This window comes from Ascaphus truei, chromosome 5 (genome assembly GCF_040206685.1).
Source record: "Ascaphus truei isolate aAscTru1 chromosome 5, aAscTru1.hap1, whole genome shotgun sequence".
In the NCBI taxonomy this organism is placed as follows: Eukaryota; Metazoa; Chordata; class Amphibia; order Anura; family Ascaphidae; genus Ascaphus; species Ascaphus truei.
In genome coordinates this window covers 137,563,135-137,577,084 of record NC_134487.1, presented here as the reverse complement: position 1 = coordinate 137,577,084, position 13,950 = coordinate 137,563,135, and the positions used below count along the sequence as shown (strand labels likewise).

At 49.4% G+C, this 13,950-nt stretch overlaps 1 protein-coding gene across 1 annotated transcript in view; it reads left to right on the top strand.

Moving 5' to 3' along the window:
- The first annotated feature begins 696 nt into the window (after positions 1-696).
- SLC26A2 (solute carrier family 26 member 2) overlaps positions 697-13,950 on the top strand; it is a 78,430-nt gene continuing 65,176 nt past the window's right edge. Inside the window, exon 1 of the transcript XR_012801738.1 lies at positions 697-821. The gene's annotated coding sequence lies outside the window, so the exon portion shown is untranslated. The remainder of the gene's footprint in view (positions 822-13,950) is intronic.

Below are 13,950 nucleotides of genomic sequence, written 5' to 3'. Positions count from 1 at the left end.
GATAGGTGCATTCTCTTTGGGCGGAAGGCAGAGAGAGCGAAAAGAGAGACGTGCGGGGTCTGGTGGGTGGAGTAGTAGTTGGCCCGGGACAGAGAAAGGGAGGGGGGGGCAGAGAGGGAGTGGGAGAGAATGAACATACAAAAACAAATTTGATTTGGAGTGAGGGTCCCACGTGTCCCTTACCCCCATCTCCACCCCCAAGTTGTGACTTATATTTGAAATATGCTTTCTTTATTAGAATTCATGTTATAAAAAATGAATGATATTGTATTTATGATGTACAAACCTGAAATAAAATGTAAGTTACAAAAAAAAAAAAACCCCTTTGGATTACTCAATAGTGTCTTTTCTTGTCAATTACCAATTCATAGCACTGCGCCCATAAAGTAATCACATTGCTTCTTTTCAAGTAGTTATTAAGTTGATCAACTTTTTCTGTTCTTTTTTTTTAGCAGATACAGTACTATTAGTTTCTTTTAAGTCTCTCAGACCACGGTGTAAGAATAAACTCTATACAAGTGCACTGCTAATACTATTAGCATACTGACTCCTCTGCCCACAGCTAACAGCCATGGCTGGAGTTGGCACTAGCCCTGGTGTGTGACACACTCTGTGCGCACAGCACATGTACAGTACACGTGTCCGGCAGCTCACACACGACTCCACCCATGTGGGTGTCTTTACATCACGTGCTAAGGACGTCCCCCCCACCGTGCGGGGCGGCCCTATGACAGCTGCTACCTCCTTCCCGGGTCCCCGCTCAGCCCGCCCTGATCACTGATGATCTACAGTACAGCGGAGGACCGGCTGCAACGAGCCAGGTGAGTACCGGGGGGGCGGGGGGGTACATGGCACAGGCGGAGTGGTCTCATAACTCTCACTGCAGACCCGGGAACTCTGTGCAACAGGGTGACGAGTGGGTGCATGTGACATGTGTGACAATGATAGGGGGGCGGGGAGTGTATCTGAACATGATGCTGCTCCCTGCCCAGCATCTCTATTTTGGGGAGCATCATACTTGACACCGAGTTGATAGCAGCAGGTGGTGTCCCAGCTCCCGGGTGCCTTATTGCCTTGGCAGTGACATTGCTCATTGCATCAGTTACTCAGAGAAAACTTTACTTGGGAAGTGCAGCACTTGGTACATGCACACAGCATCCCACGCTGACATGTGACAGGGGGTTATCATGATCGCTGGTTTTTACTGACTGTTTTCCTAAATACAGACCTGGTTTAACGTCACCAATCCCTTTTGTTTGTTGAGTGTAAAATGTAGTACACATTTCTGTCTAAAAACTATTCCTTTCCCCTGATATCTGAGTCCCGTTATTCTTGTAATATCACTTGGTAACTATGCACAACTTAAGTATTGGTGTCCCTATATTTCACACCTGGTTAGAGAAGCACAGTTTTTGAAGTTGTATTAAAGAATAATGCAGCAATGTCTCTGATCAAACTTTGCGTACACAAGTTCAGTGTCGTTCCCTGTTTGCTTTTCAAATGCACCTGTCTGGAGCTGACTGAGCAGGATGGGCAGTGTCACTCCCAAGAATCAATGCTAAGCTACAAGTCTGCTGGCATTCACTTGTATGTCTCCCTGTGTGCCACATTCAATATACTAGGTAGGATGCACAGGGACTGTCTCGGAGCCAGCAACTTGGGATGCCCCTAGCAGGGGTTGAAGGGTTAAAGCATAGTAAAGCTGGGTGCTAGGACAAGAAAGTATCTGAACAGACACAAAACTAATAAATCAGTGGTGGCCAAGCACACCAAAAATAAAAAAAATAAAATGAATGAAAGAAAGGTTATTTAATGACGAAACAGTCATCCAAGCATCCAACGTTTCGGTGCAGGCACCTTCACCCCTGATGAAGGTGCCCTGCACATTCAATATACTGCCATAGAGATGTATGTTAGATGTGTATTAGTTATATTGGTGGCTGTGCAGTTGTACTGTATGCATCAACTTTTTAAGAGCCAGAGAGGCTCGTCAATGTGCAATGACCTACAACCGAAAGGAAATATTTGTTGTATAAAGCATGACCATAGCGAGCAGTGTTGTTATCTCTGAAAGGTAACATGGGTTTTATGTTTCAAGCAATCTTCTGATCATTCTCACATTTATGAATACAAACCACGTAGCTCAAAATAGGGACCCTGTTTACAGTAAATGATTGGGCCAGGTGAGGAATGAGAAGGATGTGTCAATCATTGTGACGGGAGAGGTGTGAGGAGGAAATGGGAGACTGCTATTGGCGATTTGCAAAATTGGCAAAGTTTGGGCTTTCATGGCCTCAGAAAAAGCGTTCAGTTGCACTAACTTAGCGAGAAATAGAAATGCCACCTTAAAGTCGTTCAAAATATTTTTGCCCCATTTTTGCAAAGTTTTTGCAAGACAGTTGGGAAAGTATGGACATTCTGCCTAAATCTGGTTATGCTAATTCAGAAAAATGTAAAGCAAACTTTTCTCTGCAATAAGTTACACAAACTTTTTCACCACCTCGTGATCTTATCAATACATTTGCATGACTCATGAACATTCAATAAACAGACCAAGACAGCTTTGTACACCTCCTAATTAGCATGCTTCAAACACTTACAATGTAATGAGATTCTTTATGTAAGCCTATGAATTGCTTGGTTGTAGGTTTTACAGCTTGTTGCCACTTGCTGAATTTAATTAGGTCACTGCTGCAGATTTAAGAAATTAAAAGTGCATATTCTTTAATAATAGGTTGGAGCAAAATTGGATTCTTCACCTAGATAATAAGTGCTGGGCAAATGTAACCCTTTTGCTGCCGGAGGGTCCTGCAACACATTGCTTCGTATGGCACCCTAAGGCTGCGCTTATAGTGTCGTCGACGGTGACAGCGACGCGACATCGCGGCGAAACAAATGCATTGCCGCCGTCGCGTGCGCTTATAGTAAGCGCAACGTGACAGAGCGACGGATTGGTCGCGTTCGCTTAAAGTAATCTATATTTGATTTCCCAGCGACAGTCACCTGACCGGCGTGTCGCCGTCACTATAAGCGTAGCCTAAGGAACACCATGTACTGTAGTGCCTTTCAACCAACAATATACACAATGCAATATGATAATGTGAAATGATGTGTTCAAGTAACCCACATCACACCCGTTTCCAGTGTGCAGTAATATATGTGCGATGCCACACAAAGAGGGTTGGTACCGAGTATTACTATTTTTATATGTCAATCCTTCTTATGAATATAAAGCGATATACTGTATTTTTAGAGGATCTTGACCCTTTCTATTTTGATACAGTAGCATAAGACATTTTAATATGCTTTTCTTTGCTTGCAGGTACTGTATCTTCTTAAATTAGGATGTCCCCATTGACCTAGATCCCCATTCTCTATAAAACTGGGATAGTACTAAAAGAAAGTCTTCATGAGTGCAGGAAACGCCACTCCACGTCCTCCAGATTCGCAGCCGGTGAACGAGTTACATCACTTTTATTTAGCAGTTAATAAGCAGCACAGCTAAACCTTTCTCTGTGCTGTGAGAGGAGGGAGAAATATGAGAAGGAATAACTGTGGTAACTACTAATGTTGGCTTGATATTATTGCATTTTTAATTCTTGTTCAGACCAGTGGGATTAACCATTTATTGTAGCATATTCTAGCTGCACATTTGTCCTTGTAAGAGCACACAGTTTGACATGGTCATAAGTCACAGAATAACATTTGACAAGTAGCTGTATTCTGTATCACAAATCATAGTTTAAACAGCGTTTATAAAAAGTTATAAACCGCACAGTTAGGCCTTGTTCAGGGTGCCAGCTGCAGGAGTTGGAGGGAGGGTGGGAGGGTGGGAGGGAGAGAGGGCGGCAGTTTGCTGGGCGATGTGTGTTCATCCCCAGCAGACTGTTTCAGGAGTTGAGGAGGGGGCGGGGCTACAGACGGCAGCTTAGGGATCCAAGTTGCAGTCATGAAATCATTCTCAAGAATGATTTCATTGGCTGCCGAGGTCCCAGTGACGCTGCTCAAAAAACGAAATTTTCATTTATTGAAACTGTAGCCAGCTTCAACTCCTGGCTTCGGAGACAGGGCAGCTGCTACCCTGACAACCAGTATTCAATTTGAATACTTTGTGTCCCACGGCAGCACGCCCTCCCTCCGAAGCCTTGCACCCTGAACGAGGCCTTAAACAGCCAATCCGCATGGATTACACAGGACTTTGTTGGAGAGGGACATACTTTAAGTGGAGTCTCAAGTTGTATATACAGTATATCAATTCAAACAACATAGGGAGAGATGTGCTCCAAAAGCACATCTGAGGTACCTGGGATATATGCTAATAAGCTGTGCAAAGTATATTTAAATGAGTCAAACGCCACACCTCCATAAAATATTTACATAAAGTCCAGATGCTGAGAAACATCACAGTCACATATTATTTATTTATACAATGTTTTACCAGGAAGTAATACATTGAGAGTTATCTCTTGTTTTCAAGTAGGTCATGGGTACAGAGTTATGATGAGAATATATGGTTACATTAAATGAGCAGAGGTTATAAATTCAATTTACAGACATTTCATGAACAGTTAGAGATGAAATGATTGTGGGCGTATGTAACAATTTAAAATGTGAAACAGCTGAAGTATTGAAAGAACTTAGACTGGTGTCAACTTTGAGAGTCTCTGATAGGTTGTTCCAGTTGTGAGGTGCACGTTAACAGGAGGACCAAACGGATTCCTTCTTGAACATTGTGACTGTGAATAGTCTTTTGGAGGTGATAAGTGCTGCGTGTGGTAGGGGTGAGGAGCTTGTTCAGATAGGTGGATAGCTTGCCCTGAAAGTATTTCAAGGCAAGACAGGAAAAATTTACCTTGAGCCTGGGCTCAATGCACAGCCAATCTAGTTCTTGGAACATTTCGCAGTGATGTGTGTTGTAGTTACAGTACATTGTAGGACAAAGCTGCATATTGAGTTGTAGAGAGTGTCTAGTTTGTTAACATCTTCCAGGTATCTCAGATGGATTCCTTTTTGTGCACAAGGCACATTGAACTGAAAACCAGGAAGTGGTCTCCTTTTAAAGGAACCCACAGGAATGGGGCTACTGGTGTGAGCAGTGAGAAGTAGAGCTTAAAAGTTTGCTGTGACAGTGTGATACCCATCAGCTGGTTTACCTCACACTATTAGTGCTGCTCACAGAATAACAGAGGATGTGGGTTCTGATCCTGTTGGTTATAACACCAGTTCCCCCTTCATCACATGGGGCCTTGGGCCAGATCCCCGCTGGCTACTGCAGCGCCAACTGTGGCAGACGCTGAGGGACAAGATCCGCCCCACAATGGGGCCGGGCCTGCTGCGAGGGGGGGCCGCCGCGCTGCGCCGACAGAAACTCCTGCTCTCGAGTCGCGACGGAGCGATAGGCCTCGCCCCCCCCGGCGGTTCAGCCAATGTGGGCGTACCTCCCGGGTGACGTCACGACCGCGCCCCGTCACTCCCCCATCACGCCCCCCTGTCTTTCCCCCTGCAGCTCTCTGCAGACCGGGGGACTCGGCTGCAGGCGCGTGTGCTGCGCAGGCAGCGTGGCCGCAGCCTTAGTTTTGTCAGTATTGGTCTGATGGAAATATTTTATGAGGTATAGGTGTGACTCATTTAAATATACTTTTGCATATGTCAGCTTATATCACTGGAACCTTACGTATGCTCCTTTTTGAGCATAGATGTTATGTTATGTTTTGAGCATAGGAGCCCTATGTTATTTAAAGGAATGTGTTTCTCACCCCCATCTCTCTCCCTCCCCTCCTGCTTTCCCCTCTCCTTTTCCAACTTTCCCTCTCCTTTTCCCTCTCCTCCTCCTTTTCCCATTTCCCCTCCCTGCTCTCCCCTTTCATCTCTCCCCCTCTCTCTGTCCCTTTCTCCTCCTCTCTCCCCTCTCTCTCCTCCCCTTTCTCTTTCCCATCTTTCTATTTCCCCTCTCTCTCTCCCCTGCCTCTCTCTCCTCACTATCTCCCCCTCTCTCTCCCCCTCTCTTACTCTCTCTTTTCTCTCTACCCGCCCTCTCTCCACCTCTCTCCCCCTTTGTCTTCCTCCTCTCTGCCCCTCTCTCTCCCCCTCTCTGCTTCTTCCCCCCTCTCTTTCTCCACCTTCTCTCTCTCCCTCTCTCTCCCCATCTCCTCAATCTCTCTCCCCTCCTCTATCTACACCCTCTCTCTCTTCCCCCTCCCCCTCTCTCTCCCTCCCCTTCCCTCTCCCCCTACTCTCAACCCCCCTCCACTCTCAACCTCTCTCTCTCCACCTCGTTCTTTCTCCCCACCTCTCTCCCCCACCTCTTTCTCCCCCAATCTGTCTCCCCCAATCTGTCTCCCCCTTCTCCCCTTCCTCTCTCCCCTCCCTCTCTCCCCCTCCTATCTCCACCCTTGCCTCTCTCTCTCTCCTCCATCTGTTTTTCTCCCCCCCTCTCTCCCCTTCTCCTCCACCCTCTCTCTCCACTCTCTCTTCCCCCTGTCTGCACCCTCTCTCTCCCTCCCTCCCCCTCTTTCTATCTCTCCCTCCTCTCTCTCTTCCTCTCTTTCCCCCATCTCCCCACTTTCTCTTCTCTCTCTCCCCCATCTCTATATCTCCCCTCTCTCTCTCCTCTCTCGCACCCCCTCCTCCATCCTCTCCCCGCCCCTCTCTCTCTCCTCTCTTGCTCTCCTCCCCTATCTCTCTCTCCCTCTCGCTCCCCCTCTCTCTTTCTCCTACCCTCCCTCTCTCTCTCTTTCTCCTTCCCTTACCTCTATTTCCATCTATCTCTCTCTCTCTCCCCACTCTCGCTCTCTCTTTCCTTCTCCCTCCCTCTCTTTTTCTCCCGCCCTCTCTCTCTTCCCCCCTCTCTTTCTGCATGGTTTAGACATGAGAGAAGGGCTTACAGAATAACCAAAGGGCTCTTTCTACACTGATATGAACAACTCACAGCTACAGTACTAGAATATGCCCCATGTCACTTTTGCAGAGCTTGTCTCTTACACTGGCGACACACTTTATTCGAGCTCGGCTAGTCCCACGAATTCGGGTATACCCGGGTGTATTGAGGTTTGTGACTGTTTTCTGCCCGAGTGCATTGGGTTATTTTCCAGGCAGGGATTGAAGCATTTTATTCCCGCTGGCTGCAATACTGCACAGTATATATATATATACTGCATTACAATTCAGGAATTTATGCCATCTGGTAGACACGCAAAGCATTGCAGCCTATTAAATCCTAATCATTATCATTTAACAGATCAGCCGCCCGTCAGCCAGGCATGAACCATGGCTGGGAAGGCAAACGCAACGGGGCTTGTCAGAGGTGAGGAGCGGCGCATTCCAGGTATCTGCCAGGTACATACTGGGTATTTGCTCGAATAAAGTGTGTCGGTGCAGTACATATGGTTGTGATGGAAATGAAGCACCGTGAGTGTGTGTTTGCCATCAGATCCTCTCCCCAGCTAGTTTGCTAACTGAGTTTCATAACTCAGGGATTATGGAAATAATGAAATTAGATATCTCCAGTAATTGACAAGCATCCAGCGTAAATACCACGTTTCTTATTTGTATGATTTGTTGTTGGCCTGATTATTTTTATATTAGGCTAGTTTTCCTTTTAGGCTGAGATAATAGTCCGCACTGGTGCGCGTCCGAGAGCTCATCACATCGCGGGCGCCTCTTGCCTGAGTGATATGTGAATTCTGATGGAAGCGATTGGGGAAGCGTGGCGGGCGTGTCACGAGGCTGGTTCGCCATGATTGGCTGAACCGCTCATGTGATGCGGCCGTCACTTGGAAAGACAAAAAAATTTGTCTTTTCAAAGCGCGCTCGCGCCATCGCAGCTCCGTCGAGCACGCACACACCCGCACTAGGGGCAGCCTCATAGGCATTCAACTATTTGTTGTTGCCTGAGCGCCATCGCACAGAGTATAATTATTGCGGCCTTAAGAAGAATCTATGTTTGTTTGCAAACGCATCCTTTCCATATACAGTACTTGTAACCCTTTTGTTGCACTACACTGGCTCTGCAGTGTGTTGGAAATGTGCTGGCACACACATCATTATTTTGTTTTAAGCATATTTTTTTTTAAGGGTGGAGTCCTAATTTTGAAGTACTGCTATAAAGATAAGAAAACTGCATTCTGTGTGTATGCAAGATCTTCAAAATATCTTACATGGAACTCATGCAAACAAGGGTCATAGTTACTAGAGATGGGCAAACTGGTCCAAGTCCCTTTCCTGAATTTTTTTAAATCAAATCCGATCCTCCCCCACCAATATCCGCCTGCGAATTGGGTACTAAAAAAGCCAAGAGGATTAATCCGAATCCACCATTGGATACAATCCAGGTGGATTTTTAAGGAGAGAGTGAGACTTTCAATGTAGCAGTTGTGTATGTACTGTATGTCCCCTCAACCCTTCTTCCAAATAAAGGGAGATATGCCTGTGCTGAAAAAGGAGCAGACCTGAGGTACCCGGCAGGTATATATGCTAATGGTATGCAAACTATATTAAAATGAGTCCCATCCCACACTTCGTAGAAGGATTTCCATACCAACTATAAAGCGTTGACGAGCCTAAGGTACCAACCTAATGACTGGAATGGTGTCAGACCCAACAGAACTAGAACCCACAACCACTGCTTTTCTAGGCCAGGGGTGCGCACACCGGTGGGTGCGCCCCCCAGGGAGGGTGCGAGATTCACTGAAGGGGAGGGGTGGGGGGCGGAGGGTGATCAGGGGTTACAGAGGCCCTGCGCGCTTCCCGAAGGCATTTAAATTAAATGCCGGGGGAAGCAGCGATTGCCTCTGTAATTCTCTCTTACCTTAGTTCAGACGTCTTCCACGGATCGTGACGTCACGACGCCAGAACGTCAGAGCCTCGGTAAGGAGGGGGCACGAGGAGAAGGGGACAGCCGGCAGGGGGCCCAGGGGAAAAAGATTGCGTTCTCCGGTTCTAGGCCGCAGCTGTAATGTGAGCTAAACCAGCTGATGAGTAGTATCACTGGAACATCCTACTTTTGAGCTGCTCACTACTCACACTAATAGCTGGATTAGCTACATGTGCATATCACAGTTATCTCAGGCGTGCTCCACAAGGAAAATTAAACGTAACCATTAAGTGGAAGTGGACGGCTTTTAAAGTAAGCCATGGGGGGAGGGAGCTACTACAGGTACTGTATATGCACTTATTGTGGTGCTATATGAAGGATATGCACAAAGGTGGCTACGGTATAAAAGAACAGGGACAAAAATATTCACTGTGCCATCTGCCAGAGTGCCAGACACACACTGAATTTAAATACGGTATTTTATTTTAAAATAGATAAAACTCAACAAACTACAGGAAGTGATTCCGCTGGCTTCCCACGGCACACACAGTGTTAATGAGTTAACAAGTGTAAAGCACCTTATGAGGAATGGAGTATGGTGTCAGACCCAACAGGATCAGAAGTTGTACCCACACAACCTCTATTATTCAGTGTGAGCTAAACCTAGCACCACTGTCACTGCATACTTTTGAGCTCTACTTGTTATTGAGTGCTCATACCTGTACAAAGCACTTTAACCTCTTCTGAAATAGAGCACCATATCTAATAAGTAGCCCTCTGCCATGAGACACCTTCTGACACAGGAAGACACCTTCCAGTCCATTTATTTCAATAGACTAATGCAGCGTTTCCCAAATGGTGGGTCGCGACCCGGCATCGGGCCACGGCACCAAAATTGCCGGGTCGCAGCGAGGCTGGCCGCGCGGTGTCTCCTCCCAGCCCCCCGTCCCGCCGCTCGAGTTAAAAAAAATAGCAGCGATTCCCCCTGCGGTCCCGCGCGCATGCGCAGGGCAAGCAGGGACCGCTCCCTTCCTCCCCCCCGCTCCCAACGTGGGACGGAGGCGGAAGTACTATCTCCTCTGCGGCCCGCTTCCTCCCGCGACCCGCTTCCAGAGCTCACCTCCCGTGGCACCCCCTCCCGAGCCCACCTCCCGTGGCACCCCCTCCCGAGCCCACCTCCCGGGGCACCCCCTCCCGAGCCCACCTCCCGGGGCACCCCCTCCCGAGCCCACCTCCCGTGCCACCCCCTCCCGAGCCCACCTCCCGTGCCCCCAAGCCCACCTCCCGTCCTGGGCAGCAGGGGATATCGGGGGGAAGCGGGAAAGCGTCCGGCCTCAAGGTAAGTCACCCCACCCAGTCACTGTCACCCACCCAGTCACTGTCACCCACCCAGTCACTGTCACCCACCCAGTCACTGTCACCCACCCAGTCACTGTCACCCACCCATCCAGTCACTGTCACCCACCCACCCAGTCACTGTCACCCACCCAGTCACTGTCACCCACCCAGTCACTGTCACCCACCCACCCACCCAGTCACTGTTACCCACCCAGTCACTGTCACCCACCCACCCAGTCACTGTCACCCACCCACCCAGTCACTGTCACCCACCCACCCAGTCACTGTCACCCACCCAGTCACTGTCACCCACCCAGTCACTGTCACCCACCCACCCACCCACCCAGTCACTGTCACCCACCCAGTCACTGTCACCCTAGTCACTGTCACCCACCCACCCAGTCACTGTCACCCAGTCACTGTCACCCACCCACCCAGTCACTGTCACCCACCCAGTCACTGTCACCCACCCACCCACTGTCACCCACCCTGTCACCCACCCACCCACCCACTGTCACCCACCCACTGTCACCCACCCACCCACTGTCACCCACCCAGTCACTGTCAAGTCACTGTCACCCACCTAGTCACTTTCACCCACCCACCCAGTCACTGTCACCCACCCAGTCACTGTCACCCACCCAGTCACTGTCACCCACCCACCCACTGTCACCCACCCACCCAGTCACTGTCAAGTCACTGTCACCCACCCAGTCACTGTCACCCACCCACCCAGTCACTGTCACCCACCCAGTCACTGTCACCCACCCACCCAGTCACTGTCACCCACCCAGTCACTGTCACCCACCCAGTCACTGTCACCCACCCACCCAGTCACTGTCACCCACCCAGTCACTGTCACCCACCCACCCAGTCACTGTCACCCACCCAGTCACTGTCAAAGTCACTGTCACCCACCCAATCACTGTCACTGTCACCCACCCAGTCACTGTCACCCACCCACCGTCTCCCACCCACCCAGTCACTCACCCACCGTCTCCCACACACCCACCCAGTCACTGCCTCCCACCCAAGTGTCCCAGTCCCCCCTGAGTGTGTGTGTATCAGTGGCTGTGTGTGTGTGTGTATATATCAGTGTGTGTGTTTGTGTGTGTGTGTATCAGTATCAGTGTGTGTGTGTGTATCAGTGTCTGTGTATCAGTGTCTGTGTATCAGTGTCTGTGTATCAGTGTGTGTGTATCAGTGTGTGTGTATCAGTGTCTGTGTGTGTGTGTGTGTAGCAGTGTCTCTGTGTGTGTAGCAGTGTGTGTGTGTGTAGCAGTGTCTCTGTGTGGCTGCGTGTGTGTGTGTCAGTGGCTGCGTGTGTGTGTTTATCAGTGGCTGTGTGTGTATCAGTGTGTGTGTGTCAGTGGCTGCGTGTGTCAGTGGCTGCGTGTGTATCAGTGGCTGTGTGTGTGTGTATCAGTGGCTGTGTGTGTGTCTGTGCAGGCCCTATAGGCCAGTATAGGCGATAAATTTTTTAGTGGGTCACGAAGGAGAAGTTCAAAAATAACCGGGTCACGGAAAAAAAAGTTTGGGAAACCCTGGACTAATGTATTCCTGCACCTATGGAGCCTTAGGCTAAGGTCCCGTTGCACGCGTCCGCACGGCTGGCTTGCTTGCCGGCGGCGCGTGCAACTCGCTGTACCGCGATCTGCGGTCTACAGGATGCTTTTCTCGGAGCGGGGGGGGCGTGGCCAAACGGGTCGGGGGGGGCGCGGCCATGACGTGAGGGGGCGCAGCCATGACGTGAGGGCCCGGAGCGGGAGGTGGGAGGATTGACTGGGAGGATTGACTGGGAGGATTGACAGGGAGGGGGGGCGTGGCTTGAGCGGAGGGACCCGCTACTCTTCCCCCCCCTCCCTCCACGGGCTGCCACGGGCTGCAGGTAAGTAAAAAAAACACACACACGCAGGCACTCATACATACACACACACACACACACACACACACACACACACACACACACACACACACACACACACACACACACACACACACACACACACACACACACACACACACACACACACACACAGGCAGGCACTCACGCACTCATACACACACACACAGACAGAGACAGGCACGCACACAGTCAGGCACACACATACACACACTCATACACACACACACACACACACACAGACAGGCACTCAGGCACACACATACACACACACACAGGCACTCAGGCACACACATATACAGACAGGCACTCACCTGCTTTCACTCCACACTCCTCCCCGCTCCCCGAAGCCTCTCCTCCCGCAGCCTCCCCTCCCCATTGGCTCACAGCCACACCACGTGACGCGTCGAAGCTAGGAAACACCATTCTGTGGTGTCTCCTAGCGGCTGACGCGCCACAGCGTGTGATCAGCTGTGCAGCCAGTGGGGACCGGGACCGACTCGCGAGGATTCCCCTGCTGGTGGGGAACTCGCTACATTGCCGCCCGCGCCAACGAGCGCAGCGGGTCCCAGGCCTTATGTCAGAGCACTGCTTAGACAGAGCACTGCTTAAATATGACAGTGGTGCACTGCAAGCTTTGCATTAGCTGGTTTAGCTCACACTGCTAAAGCTGCTACTTAGAAAAGCAGCGGTTGTGGGTTTTAGTCCTGTTGGGTCTGACACCAGTATACTATTTCAGTCATTAGATGTCTTAGACTTTTCAACTCTATATGGTTGGTATGAAAATCCTTTTAGGAAGTGTGGGATTGGACTCATTTAAATATACTTTGCAGAGCATTAACATATCTCCCAGAGTACCTCAGTTGTGCTCCGTTTTCAGCACAAGCATATCTCCCTAATTTATTTAGAGGGAGGTTTGATATATACAATCTTTTCTTCCCCCCTCCCCAATCAATGGCAGATTCAAATTTGCAAATAAAAGTGCCCAACTCTGATAGTTACTTGACGGTGCCTTTATAGCTTAGTAAAGATGGCCAGTGGAGATCTCAAACCATTGGCCAGGAGTCACCCAAGCGTGATGCAGTGTATTATTTCCAATCTGGCGGTAACTGTCATTTAAGTCAATGACAGTAACTGTGCAGATCGAACGTGATATCCCTCATCATGTTGAGTTCCGGCAATTGTGATGCGTTTATATTTACTCCACAAGTTCAACACATTAGAATTCTTGTTGGTCGAGACTTTCTGTATGTTTTGATGAGAGCTAATGATATAAAGTAGAGGTGAGCTGCTGTTTATTCTATTTTTGATCTAATAATGCCTAGTACGTGGAACAGGTAAGGTGGAACAGGTAAGCACCTTTCTTGCCCTTCCTATGCAGAAGGCAAGCCTGTTTTTTTAAACTTTTTAACTGCTGTAGCTCTTGGTTGCACAAACTGTTGTGCCAAACCTTATAACACTGGTTATCAGTTTTAGCAAATATTTGGTCTGCTGTAACAGGGCCTTTCCCTCTCTGCCAAACATATGGGCTATGACAGGGGTGAGCAAACTCCCTGCGCTGCACCCCCCCTCCCCGCCTGCTCTCCTCGGTCGAGCCCCCCCTCACCTCTAATGTTGCGTCATTTGACGTCACATCTCCATGGTAACAGGTGTTATTTGACGCCGCGTTGCCATATAGACGCGTGACTGAAGCCGGGTAAGTAAGTTTACAGAGGCCTCGCACTCTCAGCGCGGAGCCTCTGTAAACGCAGCACCCCCCCAGAAAAGTCTCCCCCCAGTTTGCGCACCCCTGGTCTACGATATGGAGGCTGAGTCCTCAACTCTGAGCACACACTCTCTGGGAGTTCACTGTAGGGTACAAGGCTGCAGCATGGCTAAGGGACAATAGAGCAGTTTC